This window comes from Rhinatrema bivittatum, chromosome 3 (genome assembly GCF_901001135.1).
Source record: "Rhinatrema bivittatum chromosome 3, aRhiBiv1.1, whole genome shotgun sequence".
Lineage (NCBI taxonomy): Eukaryota > Metazoa > Chordata > Amphibia > Gymnophiona > Rhinatrematidae > Rhinatrema > Rhinatrema bivittatum.
Genome location: NC_042617.1, coordinates 302566766 through 302579843, shown reverse-complemented (window position 1 = coordinate 302579843; position 13078 = coordinate 302566766).

The window sequence follows — 13078 nt, the reverse complement described above, 5'->3', positions numbered from 1 at the left end:
CCACTAAGGTGACGGCAGGAAACACTCTGGGGTTCGAGTGTTTCCCAACCCTCTTTTGGAGGGACACCTGACCAGTCGGGTTTTCAGGATTGCCGCAATGGATATGCGTAAGATAGATTTGCATTCCCTGGGTCTCCACTGCATGCAATTCTATCTCATGCATATCCATTGCGGCAATCCTGAAAACCCGACTGGTTAGGTGTGCCTCCAGGAGAGGGTTGGGAAACACTGCCATATAGTTCAGTATAAAAGCTAGATCAGAACCAGCCTATATGAGAACAAAGAGCCTACATTTCAGGAAAGAAAAGAAATAATTTTGCTAAGGAAATCTTGTCGGAGTAGGGGCTCTAAGAGATGGAGACAAACTATATAGCAGTAAAAAAGGAGCAGTGAAATGATGACAAATAATGTGTCAGGCTTGTTAGCAAGGGGAAGAACCCCCTTTCCCCCCAGAGCACTCAGGAAATACAAACACACAGCGAGAGTAGGAGAAGCAAAATTACCAAGAAAAAGGAAAAAAAAAAAAGACAGGAAGGACAGTAAGACTGGTTAATACAAGGGCTAGGGGCACTCTATGAAGTTAACAAGTAGCACATTTAAAACAAATTGGAGAAATTCTTTTTCACTCAATGTACAATCAAGCTCTGGAATTCGTTGCCAGAGGATATGGTTAAGGCAAATAGTGTAGCTGGGTTTAAAAAAGGTTTGGATATGTTCCTGGAGAAGAAATCCATAATTTGCTATTAATCAATAGGGAATAGCCACTGCTTATTGCCAGCATTAGTAGTATGGGATCTATTTAATGTTTGGGTACTTGCCAGGTACTTGTGACTTGGATTGGCCACTGTTGGAGACAGGATACTGGGCTTGATGGACCCTTGGACTGACCCAGTATGAAAGATCTGTTGCGAACACAGGGATGCAGTCATTTGCTCTGGAGGATTGTGAGCCCTTGGACCATGGCGAGGCTCAGGGAGGAGCCCCAAGGCACACACTGTGGGAGGTGAGAGTGTCCAAGCACAGGCTGGAGCAAGGCTGGACCAGGATCGAGGTGTGGGACATCAGAGGAACTGGAACAAGGCAGGCTCAGACCTCCACTGGACCTGTACACATGGGTGAGAGCCAGCAATGCAATGCTGGTCTCAAGAATAGCCCTCCAGCTTCTCAGTAGCCCTTCCGGACCCGCCGCTTGGGAACGACGAGTGCATGAGGCCAAACGGAGGCTGAGGGCAGGTACATCATGAGACATGGAACTAAGGAACTTGGAAGACTCAAACGAGGACTCGAGGAACTTGGAAGGCTCAGACGAAGACTCGAGGACCTTGGAAGACTCAGACTCGGATTCAAGATTCAGGGACTAGTACAGGGTGAGTACTGCATTGCAGCGCGCCCTACACAGCCGCCCATGGCTGATCGCGGACCATGCTGGAAGCGAAGCGGACTCCAGACGAGAAGATGAAGGTTTGAAGCTGGGAACGACGAAGATTCAGGAGAGGCCTGCACCAAGGCGTGCCTTACACAGCCGCCCATAGCTGGTCGAGGACCACACTGAGCGGAGCAGGCTCTGGCTTTAGTCTGAGGCATGGACGGAAGCAGGAACAAGGGGCTCCGAAGACCAGGAACAGGATTCAAGAATCAGGATTCAATGATTCAAGACTCAGGATTCGTAACTCGGATTCAGGAACAGACCTCGGCATTAAAAGCAAGGGCCTTCCGGAGACTTGTGCTGCAGACATGAAGACGGGTCTTGTGCCATGAAGCGCCCTACACAGCCTCCCATGGGCTGGTCACGGACCACGACGGTGGCATGCCAGGAAAGGTGGACGAGAAGGAAACCTGGAAGCAGGACGAAGAGCCGGAGATGGGAATATCAGGACCAGGACTGGAACAGCGGGAACATGGAACGCCGGAAACATGGAACATCAGGAACACGAAACAGGCGACAAAGGAGCTCCAATGAAGAACAGGAATATCCATGGAGACCAGGAACATCTAACAAAGAACATAGAACCATCTGGACAGGAGCAGACCATGGAAGACCTTGTCGGACAGAAGAACCATGGATGACCATGAAGATCCGATGCGAAGGCCCTGAGGAGAAGAAGCAGAGCCCTTTTATAGGGCTGGTGACAGAACTGGTTGATGACATCATCTGTTGGGGCCGCAGAGCATTTCCCGTCGCTGGCCCTTTAAAGTACTGAGGCATTCGCGCGCCTAAGCAGGGCCTGGGGAGTGAAGGAGAAGAACAGCAGCGTCGGCGGCTTTCCTGCCACAAAGAAGTGGAATCTGTGGCGGCTCTCCCCGCCACGGAAGAGGAGACATCAGTGGCGGCCCTCCCTGCGGGGGAGAAGGAGGTGTCAGACGTGGCAGAGTTCCCCGCTGCGCAGGAAGACAGAGTCGGCGGCGGCCCTCCCTGCCACGGAGCAAGGTAACAGCAGCGGCTGGGCTGCAAAGAAGCGGCTGAGAACAATGGTAGTAGCGGCGGCGGCGGCATCCGAGCCGCATTGGAAGCAGGAGACTGGCAACGTTGGGCCGAAGGGTGAATGAAGCTGGTCACGGTCGGGGCCTGTGAGCAGTGAGTGCAGCAATCTTATGTTCTTATGGAGTATATTACCCAATCAGTAAAGGCAGAAGGTATTTATGATAAAACAAAGACTAATGGGAATATAAAAATTAAAGGGGAGGGCAACTTTAGTGAAGAGAGGATAAGAGGAAAGCAGGTATCTTAAACAAATACTTTCGCTGGGCATTCACACTAGAAAGAGAGGGTGAGGAACCAAAGGCAAAAGACAAGGACAGAATGTTTCCTGTAAGCTTTGCCCGTGTGTATGAGCATGCAGGTCAAGAAACAAGTGCATACAGGAAAACAGTACACACAAGAAAAGGAAAATAGAACAGTGCTTCAAAGAACACTGCACACAAATGTAAACGCTACTAGCTTTCAAGAACTTATTTGCACACACAGGCCACAGCTCTGTTCAGCTGATCACTAAAAATGGGAGAGGAGCAGATGTGGCACCGCTCCCCAGGAGAGGGAACAAGGAAGGAGTGAAAAACTACAGACCTGTTAGGTTAACATCAGTGGTGGGCATTGGGTAAGATAACGGAAGCCCTGCTGAAGGACAGAATAGTGCAGCAGCTTGAAACCAGTGGCTTACAGGATCACAGGCAACGTGATACAACAGGGGGGGGGGGGGGGGGAAATCTTACTAAACCAATCTGATTAATTTCTTTGATGAAGTAAGCAGAGTAGTGGTAGATCAGGAGATGCAGTAAATGTGGCCTACCTAGATTTCAGTAAAGCTTTCGAGATAGTTCCACATACAAGAAAGATGAGCAAGCTAGCCAGTCTGGGAGCTGGAAGAAAAACTACAAAGTGGGTGACACATTGGTTAAGCAACAGGAGTCAGAGAATGGTAATCAATGGGGGATGGGGGGCCCACGCTGAGGAAGGGAATGTGATCAGCAGGGTACCAAAAAGTTCAGTGGAACGTCCAGTCTTCTTCAGGGTCTATGTGACATTGGGAAATGATTAGAAGGGAAAGTGTGCCTGTCTGCAGATAATGTGAAAATTTGCCACAGAGCTGATGGTGCAAAGGAACTGCACTAAAAGCCATACACAGAACGTGAAGGAGCTATGCATTCTCGAAGAAGGAAGGTAAAGAGGAGAAGAGTTTGGAGGCTAGAGGAGCAGACCTGGAGGAGCGGAGGCAGATGGAGGTATACAGAGAAGAGACCTTCAGGGACATAGCACAGCAGTCCCAACTCTAGCCTAATGCTGCTTTGGAGAAGCAAGGTCATCTGGCAGAAGAGTGTGGCAGGAAGTGGTCCTGTGGCTGGGACCTGCCTCTACATAGAAACATAGACGTGATGGCAGAAAAGGACCTAATGACCCATCCAGTCTGCCCAGCAAGCTCCCATAGTTATCAGTTTTTCATAATTATCAGTCTCCCATACTTATCAGTTTCCCATACTTATCAGTTACTCAGACCACCAAGGTCAAGGTTCTTGTTGGTTACTGTTTGAGTCCAATTTTCTTTCACCTCCTGCCATTGAAGCAGAGAGCAATGTTAGAGTTGTATCAGAAGTGTATATCAGGCTTTTTGGTTAAGGGTAGTAACCGCCGCATCAAGCAAGTTACCTCCATGCTTATTTGTTTTCACAGACTGGACAGTTCAATGTCCTTGTTGGTTGTTGTCTGCATCCAATTCCTCTTTTCCCCCTGCCATTGAAGCAGTGAGCAATGATGGAGTTGCATGAACAGTATGAAGGCTTATTTATTAAGGGTAGTATCCGCCACACCAGCAAGTTACCTCCATGCACTCTTACTACATTCCCTTCTCCCTTGCCTTTAGGGATCCACAGTATTTATCCCATACCGTTTTGAAATCTTTCACCGTTTTTGTCGTCACCACCTCCTCCGAATGGGCATTCCAGGCGTTCACTACCCACTCTGTGAAGAAATAATTCCTGGCATTAATTCTGAGTCATCCTCCCCAGAGTTTCATTTGGTGACCCCTAGTTCTATTGGTTTCTTTCCAGCAGAAAAGGTTTGTTGTTGATCATGCATCATTAAAACCTTTCAAGTATCTGAAAGTCTGTATCATATCTCCTCTGCTCCTCCTCTCCTCCAGGATATACATATTTCAACCTCTCCTCATAAGTCATTTGATGGAGACCTCCCACCATTTTGGTCGCCCTTCTCTGGACCGCTTCCATCCTGTCTCTGTCCCTTTTGAGATATGGTCTCCAGAACTGAATACAGTACTCCAGGTGAGGCCTCACCAAGGACCTTTACAAGGGGATTATCACTTCCTTCTTCTTACTAGATATTCCTCTCTCTGTGCAGCCCAGCATTCTTCTAGCTTTAGCTATCGCTTGTCACATTGCTTCGCCATCTTTAGATCACTAGACACTATCGCCCCAAGGTCTTTCTCCTGTTCTGTGCACAGCAGTGCTTCACCCCCCATCACATACAGTTCTTTCAGATTACCGCATCCCAGATGCATGATTCTACACTTCTTGGCATTAAATCCCAGTTGCCATATCTTCGACCAGTCTTCAAGCTTCCTTAAATCATGTCTCATTCTCTCCACTCCTTCCAGCGTGTCCACTCTGTTGTAGATCTTAGTATCATCAGCAAATAGACAAACTTTACCTTCTATCTCTTCCGCAATGTCGCTCACAAAGATGTTGAACAGAACCAATCCCAACACTGATCCCTGCGGCACTCCACTTAACACCATTCTCTCTTCAGAGTGGGTTCCATTTATCATCACACATTGTCTTCTATCCGTCAACCAGTTTGTAATTCACATCACCACCTTGGTGCTCACTCCCAAGCTTCTCATTTTGTTCATGAGTCTTCTATGCGGGACCGTATCAAAGGCTTTACTAAAATCCAAGTAAATCACATCGAGCACTCTTCCCTGATCCAATTCTCTAGCCACCCAATCAGAGAAATCAATCAGATTCGACTAGCAAGACTTTCCCCTGGTGAATTCATGCTGTCTCGGATTGAGCAATGTTGTGTCCGTCTATGTCCGACGTCTCTGCTCTGCCCACCTTACCTCGGCAACTCCCTTCGGGGTTGATGGAAGGCTAGCTGCTGCTGGGGCGTCTCCTGGCCGTCCTCCTTCGGCGTTCCCGGACTGGTTTGATGCTGCAAACCGCCATGTTGACCAGATGCCTAAGGGCGCGCACACGCAGCCTGACTGATGTACCAGCGTTGGCGCGAACCTCAGAGGCATCTCCCTGAGATGACGTCACCAGCTCCAGATATTTAAGGTCTCAGTTGTCTCTAACAAGACGAGTTAGCAAGGGATTGGTTTACCTAGCTTTCTCCTAGTCGCTGCGGATGGGATTCGCTCCCCGCAAACCCAGCTACTCTGCCTCCTCGGACTTCACTAGAGGTACTCGCTCCTCGGGGGCCTCGCTCTCTCTTTTACTTTTCAGGTCGCAGTCTGGAACCAGTACTCGTTCCTCGAGGGCTCACGTCCCGGACTTGCTCCTGAATACCACTTCTGCTAAGAAGTCATCGCTGCTTACAACATTGTGAGTTTCCATCTATCTCTCAGAGCGTTCCCTGGAACTAGATACTCGCTCCTCGAGGCCTAATACATACCAACTTCTGGGCTGCCTTAAGAGACTATTGTGTGAGTGTTACCACCAAGGACTTGTTCCAGAACTCTGCATATACTGCATACTCACTTTCTTAGTTTCTCTACAGCTCAGCCACTCTGGGATCACTGTTCCAATACCTGAGGGACTACAGCCCAGCCGGGCGCTTCCAGCTCACCACTGCCACCTTTGGTGGTTTGATATATTGCTTTTAAGAAGTCTTTGTTGCTTAACATCAGTGAGTCTGTATCTATCTCTCAGAGCGTTCCCTGGAACCAGGTACTCGCTCCTCGAGGCCTAATGCATACCAACTCCTGGGCTGCCTTAAGAGACTATTGTGTGAGAGTTACCGCCAAGGGCTTGTTCCAGAACTCTGCATATACCGCCTACTCACTTTCTTAGTTTCTCTACAGCTCAGCCACCTTGGGATCGCTGTTCCAGTACCTGAGGGACTACAGCCCAGCCGGGCGCTTCCAGCTCACTACTGCCACCTCTGGTGGTTTACTATATTGTCTAATAAAAGAACTAGTGTGTGTCTGTCTCCTACACTAAGCCTGACCAGTGGTCCCTCTTGGGATTTCCCCCGAGGGCGTGGTCACTTGCCACTGGTCCAAGGATCAACCCAAAACTATTCTAAATAACTACAAATTGCTAAATACCAGCCTTTGCTGTTGCTGAAGAAGCAGCACATGTCAGTGGAGAAATATCCTCGCTTCCTCCTGAGAAGCTGGCGAGAGGAGCAGCATGATGGGGATGTAGTTCTGATCATCCTGCCTCTTCTCCTTTAGAATTCCAGAACTCTGGGCAAGTTCCCAGATATGGTGATGAAAACCTGATGGAAGCCTGGATTAAGGCCTATGGAGAGGGAGGGGCAGCAGTGTATGGGGATTAGTGAAAGGAGATCCAGGGGAGGGTTAGAGAAAGAGGACTGGGAATTGGGGAAGGGGTGACCAGACCAGACTGCACCATACTGCCCTGGGGAGTGGAGGGACAGTTCTCTAGGGAAAGAGGATGTGAGGAGAGCCTTCTGGAGCTGAGGGACAGGGGTATATGGCTATTTGAGGAAAACCTTTTTAGAGGAGAGGGAAGACTACCAAGAGAGGAGGCTGAGAAAGAGAGAGATGATAGGGGATAAAGATAGTAGTCAGGTTTTGTAGAAGTGGTGCAGGCACATGTTGGAGAGACAGGAGACCAGGGATGAAGGGGCAGGGAATGGATTGGGAGAGAGAAGAACTAAGGACTAAGGGAAAAAGGACCCCGGATAGAGGGGGGGTGAGGACTAGTTACTAAATAGAGGGGGAGGGAGAAGGGACCCATGATGGAAGGGTTGTGATAAAGAAGAGTGGGGATAGTGGGAGATGGATGAGTGGGGGAAGTACTCTAGGAAGATAATGTAGGATAATGTAGTGTTGTGAAGGCTGGCCGCAACACACACAGCCAGCCATACTTACATCCCAAGCCGGCCCTGCCCTTTCTCCAACGCCCCGAAGCCGCCACTGCCACTTCCTTCCCAAGTGGCGGGGAGCCGGTACTGTCGCCACCGTGCTGCCAGCCTCAGCCCTTCCTAGGCGTGGGCGCATGGTTCCTCACAACACTAAAAGGGGCCGCAGTGGGAAAGCTTCCCGTAGCCCTAGATGTCCACGTCAGCAGGGATGGCCTATTTAAGGTAGCTCCTGCTGCTCTAACCTTGCCTCAGCTACAAGTTGAACTCTCCTGAGACAGCAAGTTGCTTCTCCACATTCCTGCTCCAGTTCCTGCTTCTCTGTGCCCCTGCTCCAGCACCTGCTCTCTCTCTCCTCCTGGCCCCGTGCTCCTGCCCCCAATCTTCTCTCCTGCTCCTTGGATAGTTCTTCTGGCTTCAACCCTGGTATGTTCTTCAGATTTTGTCTGACTCCTGCCCGTCCTGACCTTTGGCTTGTTTCCCGGATTTCGTCTGTCTGCTGACTGCCCTGACCTTTGACCTGTTCCCTGGATTTGCCTTCTGCTGCCTGCCCCTGAACACAGCCCATCTGGTTCTGCCTTCGCCTGTCATCCTCCTGGATTTGTCGCTCAGAGACCTGCGCCTAAGTTCAGCTGGCCCCGGGACCCAGGGCCGGAGGAACCAGTAGGCGAGCTAGGCATGTGTCTAGGGCACCGTGATTTAGGGGGCGTTGCGGCAGGCGGCAGAATTTTGAAAGGGCAAAAAGTGCCCTTTCAAAATTCTGCCAGCCCCCGCCTATCCGTACCACCCTCCCGATGCCCCCCTTGTGGTCCAGTGGAGGGCCCGGGAGCGATCTGCCATTCCTGGGGCTTCGGATTCCACTAACCAAAATGGCGCCAGTGGCCTTTAGTCCCTTCCATGTGACAGGGGCTACCGGTGCCATTGGTTGGCCCCTGTCACGTGATAGGGGCTAAAGGCCACCAACACCATTCTGGTTAGTGGCAGCCAAGGCCCTGGGAGCAGCAGTTCGCTCCCAGGCCCCCACCTGGACCACCAGGTATTTTGTAAGTTTTTTGGGGGGCTGCGGCTGGAGGCGGCACAAGGCTGAAGGTGCCTAGGGTGCCCAATCCCCTTGCACCGGCCCTGCTGGGACCCAAGTGTTCAACCTGCGGGGAATGAGGGTTGGTAGTGGTGAAGGTCCAGTGGGGTCTCTGCACCACTCTGCTTCACCTGCTGACAACAGGGACCCACGGAGGGGACCTCCTTCTGCTGGTCGTGCCAACCCTGCCTCGGTCCAAGGGTCCACATCGCAACAGCTTGCTGAGGCCATGGACCTGGTGGACCTCTCAGGGCTCCATGCCATACCTGGTCTGGCTCAGAAATTTCAGCAACAGCAGCATAAACGCCCGCTTCAACACCTCGGAAGCTCCCACCAACTCTCCTCCTCCTCCTCAGACGGCACCTGTGGCCCCCATCATTCGCCTTCCCGCTCCTAAATATGCTGGCGACCTCAAGCAGTGCGGCGGGTTCCTCAACCAGTGCTTTATGCACTTTACCCTGCAGTCGGCACAATTTTTTACAGACGTCGTCAAGACCACATTTATTCTCTCCATTCTTGATGGGAAGGCCTTGGCTTGGGGATGGGAAACGGTCCGACAAAGAGTGGAGCAAAACGAGCTGATGGTAGCTTGAGTCTTAGATGTTTAGTAGAAAGCCAGACTTTGTCACCAGGCTGGAATTCAGGAGCCTTGCTGTGGTGAGCATCATAGCCTTTCTTTGCTCTTTGTCCTGTTTTTTGGAGCATCTCTTTAGTCTTATTCCACAGTAGTTGGATATCTTTGGCAGTAGATTGAGCTGCTGGGGACGACACTGAAAGTGGAAGTGGTAAGGGTGGTAAAGGTAGTCGTCTGTAAACCACTTCAAATGGTGTAGATCCAGTTGATGTTGCTGGGTGAGAGTTGATGGCGAATTCAGCCCATGGCAACAGTTCAGCCCAGTCATTTTGGTGTGAACCAACATAGGCTCGAAGGAACTGCTTGAGTGTTCTATTCATTCTCTCAGTTTGGCCATTTGACTGAGGATGGTATGCAGAGGTGAAGTTGAGAGAGATGTCAAACTTCTTACACACAGTTTTCCAGAATTTTGCTGTAAATTGAGCTCCTCTGTCAGAGACGATGTGCTTTGGCATGCCATGTAGGCGAAAGATGTGGGTGATGAAAAGTCTTGCAAGCTCCATGGCTGAGGGCAAGCCAGGGAGAGCCACAAAGTGAGCCATCTTCGAGAAATGATCCACTGTAATCCAGATGATATTGTTACCTCCAGAAGGTGGTAAGTCTACCACAAAGTTTGTAGCAATGTGAGTCCAGGGCTTATCTGGTACTGGCAAGGGATGAAGCAAGCCCCAAGGACGTCCGGGTGGAGGTTTCTGTCTGGCACAATTGGAGCAAGAAGCCACATAGGCGAATGTGTCCTCCTTCATGGTGGGCCACCAATGGTACTTCTGTAGTTTAGCCAGAGTTCTTCGTTGACCAGGATGTTCAACCAGTTTCGAATCATGAGCCCATGCTAACAGTTTCTTCCTTAGATTAGCGGGTACAATGGTCTTGCCTGCAGGTACCGGATGTGTAGCTGACAGGATAACTCTCTTCGGGTTGATGATATGCTGGGGTTCATCAGGTACATCTTCAGAGAGAAATGTGCGAGATAGGGCATCTGCTCTAACATTCTTATCTCCAGGGCGATATTTCAGCACAAAGTCAAATCTGTTGAAGAACAGGGACCATCTCGCCTGCCTATGGTTTAGGTGCTGAGCGTGACGGAGGTACTCCAGATTTTTGTGATCCGTGAAAACGGTGATCTAATGTTGTGCACCTTCAAGCCAGGGGCGCCATTCTTCTAATGCCATCTTTATTGCCAGTAGTTCTTTATCCCCAATGCCGTAGTTCTTCTCCGCTGGCGAGAAACATCAGGAGAAAAAGGAACATGGGTGCAAGATCTTGGAGTCACTGGACTGGATGAGCATGGCCCCTATGCCTACATCCGAGGCATTAACTTCCACAATGAAGGGTTGTGTCGGATCTGGATGGCGGAGGCATGGCTTACTCGAGAAGGCGTCTTTCAGTATCTGAAATGCTGTCACAGCTTCCGTAGACCAATTGGTGACGTTGGCACCTTTCTTAGTCATTGCTGTTAGTGGAACAGTTAGTGAAGAGTAATTCTTGATGAATGTTCTGTAGTAGTTGGTAAATCCCAGAAATCGTCTAAGAGCTTTTAGACCAGTGGGTTGTGTCCATTTTTTAATGCTCTCAAGCTTCTGTGGTTCCATTTGGAAACCTTTGTTTGAAATAATTGTTTATTCGAGAGAAATTGCAGGCAGATTGTAACCTGAAACCAAACGTTATTAGAGAAAGACAAAGGGACAGGGACCAGAACAAAGCATGAGGAAATAATTTGTCCCGGGGAGTAAGACAGGTCCTCAGAACAATCGTATTAACACCCAGCTACTCAGCTCTTCCAGCAGTGTGCATTGCATTATAAACCCTTCATACTGACCAATCAGAGCATATTCAGAGTGTTGTTTTTAGATAAGTGCGGTACATTTGATTTGAGTATGTATTAGACCAATCAGCTAATAGGTCTGGGGTGTCGGCTCATTGCATTCCAGCATGTATTCAGGGTCCTCTGCTTTCTTTGTCTAAAAACTAGAATTCAGGAATACAGCAGAAATGAGGTGCCTCAAAAAGTCAGTGCATAATACTACATACATCCCCCTCTTGAAGGGTTATGCCTAGAAACCCTTCACATATGGGCGGGGCCGTGACTGCGTGTCTTAGGTTGTCCCTTACATCCTAAGCTAGCCTTAGGTAAAGAAATCTTACCTGTCCTTGGCTAAGCCCACTGTTTTTCCCTACCCATCTAATTCATGGAGAAACTCATGCATGTCCATCATTAAGCGCTGACGGATAGTAGTTACTTGATCTTGCACTGCAGATGAAGAGTTGACCATAATTTTCAGTCCGGGCAACCTGGGCATGGCTGCAGCGATGGAAGATCCAAATCGTCGAAGGCAGAGGCATATGCATGGTAGGCAAAGGCATAGCAAAAGTCCAATACATCATGCTGGTCCTGCAGGGTATTAATTGCGCTATTTAGTTCTATGACAACAACATGTAGCAGTGAAAGTAATCGCTGTATGGACATTCCTAATTCAACTGTGGCAGTCACCTGTCCAAGAGGTGACCCAGCTGTGGATGGGAAGGCATCTAAACAAGTTTTGGTCAAAGGATATATGCTGTTAATGTAGTTGATGGCTAGTTGTATTGCTTCATCTTCAGGTGCTTCTGGGGAAGCGGGATTAATACCCCTCTTAGATCGATGGTGTGTCTGAGTGTAATTGGGGATAATCATAGAAACAAGTGACAGCTGACTCTGTGAGAAAATATTTAGCATGCTATGTGGTCTAAAACAAAATAATGTACTTCGCAGGGTCGCTAAACCATCAGTGTATTTGCACAGGAAAAGGAAGAAATGTAGTAGAATAAAAAACCAGAAATAAGGAAAAATTATATATTTCCCTCTCGAATCCCAAATGTAAACAAACTAGCTTATAGACAGAGATAGAAGAACATTTCAAGAAATCACATAATAGAAATTTTAAGACTGGAAATTTCTACAAGTGTAAAAATTGCATGACCTCAAATTATATCATTGATTTAGCAAATCTAAATCATGGCACTTGCAAAAAGGCATAATAACTAGATACATATAACAATCATTTATTGCATGGCAGATCAAGGTACATTGATTCATATGATCAAGAAAACTACATCAGGGTAAAGAATAACGAAACATAAAAACAAAGAAGAAATCAGGCCAAATGAGTAGATAACTCAGTCATATAATGATATAATGTTGGGCTGGCTCACCAAGACGAGCTCTGAATTCTGACAATCAATGGAATATTCATTTTATTCAGTAGGTTGTATTAATCTTTCGCTAATCAAGGCCTAAGATAAATATGTGTGTTTATGGAACATGTGTGTGTAATGGAGCAACAGAAATTCAAATTGATGCAGCAGGAGTCAAATGTAATAAACAGAACCACAGACAACTCAGGTACGGCAGACACTACATAGAGCATATGTTTCACAAGACTGACACATTTCCATTTATTCACAAATATTCATACGATGTCTTCATAACATCAAGACAGACAACAGTTAACACATATTTTGAGCTCAAAAATGAAAACAAAAGTAAAAGTAAACCAAAAAGGTGTTTGAAAAGTGCCTGGGAAATGCCAGAAAAACAAAAACCAGAATTCTGGCCTTAATTCTTTCATGACAGGAAGGCCATTGACCTGAAAAATAAAAAAAGCTAGCATACAAAAAAGTAATAGAGTGATATCATGCATCCACTAGGAGGTACTATCACAAGCCGCTTTGTGGAATAATACCAATTTTAGATTTCAACCTTAGAGAATAAATTCAGGCAACAGCACTCTGAGCTGAAATTCAATGTGAAATACCAATCAATTAG